Genomic DNA, 1,416 nt, shown 5'->3' on the forward strand with positions numbered 1-1,416 from the left:
GCATCTTCTGTGTACTAGAACAAACCTATTATACAAAACCATCTGACAACGCTGCTCTAAAGTGAAAAGTACTCTTAAAACATCGATGACATCTTTTTTGTTTTTTCTGTTTTCTCTACCACTCTGATGTGTTTCATCCTGCCAAGGAATCCAAAAACATCAGCTGTCTCCCGTTTCCAGAGAGTTCGCCGACCAGTTTTGCTTTCAAATTGAAGAGAAAAACTACAGTTTAACTTCACCAGGCACAATCTTCAGAATGAGATGCAGGAAAATATTAACCCAGAATGGTTTCATTTTACCGTCCAGTTGGAGAAACATTTCACAAATGATAATCGTGTATGCCCAAAAGGTTTTGTGCGGATCTGCGAATTCGGTTTTTGTGGAATAATTCGACCAAGGGCTATGATGTAGCAGCGGTCACAGTAAGTCCAATCATACGGCTTCATCCCACCCCGAGATCAGATGAGCGCTGGGGAATGTTTTCAGCCACCTGGAGAAGGAAGTTCAGCGCGGAAGAAATGTTACCAGACTTCGCCGATCTGGTATCCGGACTTTTTTGATGATCTCATAGAGATTGGGTGTGCAGATGGGCGGTTAAAGTTCTGGGAGGGAACGACTGGTAACTTTAAGGTAAATTGTTTGGAGTTATTTGCTTTTATTACAACTATTGACGGACGTTTCATTGCAGGATATATATGAAGCTGAAAACACCCACAACAATGGGGTAACTAACATAAACCTCGCCGGTGACAAAGTGATAGTCGCACGATTGAGTGAACGAAACGATTTTCTGAGACTGGAAACGTACACGTAAGGTTGTCAGATCGATTGGGGATTTACGTCTGCATATGGGCGAAGTAAGTTCTATGTTTCAAACAATTTTTTAAGCTCACCTAGGGCGCAGACAGATTTTACGTGTTCTTTTAAAATACTGTATATTCTAAGTCATTTAATTTTCAGTCTGTAATGAGTATGTCATCAAGTGCCTTAATTCTTATTTTTTTTAGCCCATGTACGCAGCGGTTCGGCAGGAAGCATTAGTTTATTTCAGCAATCCGCCGGCTCAAATCCGTCCACAGCGTTGCCAGCTCAACATCACGCATCCGAGGAGGAGCTTCGATGTATCCTGGAGTTTCACCAGCAGGGTCACCGGTGAAATGTTTGGAAGTGGCGGGCGGTACAGTCATTACTGGCAGCCAGGGCCACACTGTTAACGTGTTCCGGCTCGATAGCCACCTATTGCAGTTCACCCTAAACGGCCATTGCGGTCGAGATTGCGGTCCTATCACATGTATTTTCATAGACCAGTGGCAGGACGAGATGGGCGCATCTGGTTGCCAGGATGGTGTGCTATGTGTGTGGGACTTGATACGGGGTATGTCAGCCAAATTTACGGTATGGCCTAAATCTACATAA

General features: G+C 44.0%; 1 long non-coding RNA gene across 1 annotated transcript; it reads left to right on the forward strand.

The window, feature by feature from the left end:
* Positions 1–513: 513 nt before the first annotated feature.
* LOC131692836 (uncharacterized) lies at positions 514–1,113 on the forward strand. The gene is made up of 3 exons (XR_009306074.1): positions 514–630; positions 689–857; positions 1,008–1,113. It is a non-coding gene; the product is annotated as an uncharacterized LOC131692836 (long non-coding RNA).
* The last annotated feature ends 303 nt before the right edge of the window (positions 1,114–1,416 follow it).

Source organism: Topomyia yanbarensis, chromosome 3, assembly GCF_030247195.1.
Source record: "Topomyia yanbarensis strain Yona2022 chromosome 3, ASM3024719v1, whole genome shotgun sequence".
Lineage (NCBI taxonomy): Eukaryota > Metazoa > Arthropoda > Insecta > Diptera > Culicidae > Topomyia > Topomyia yanbarensis.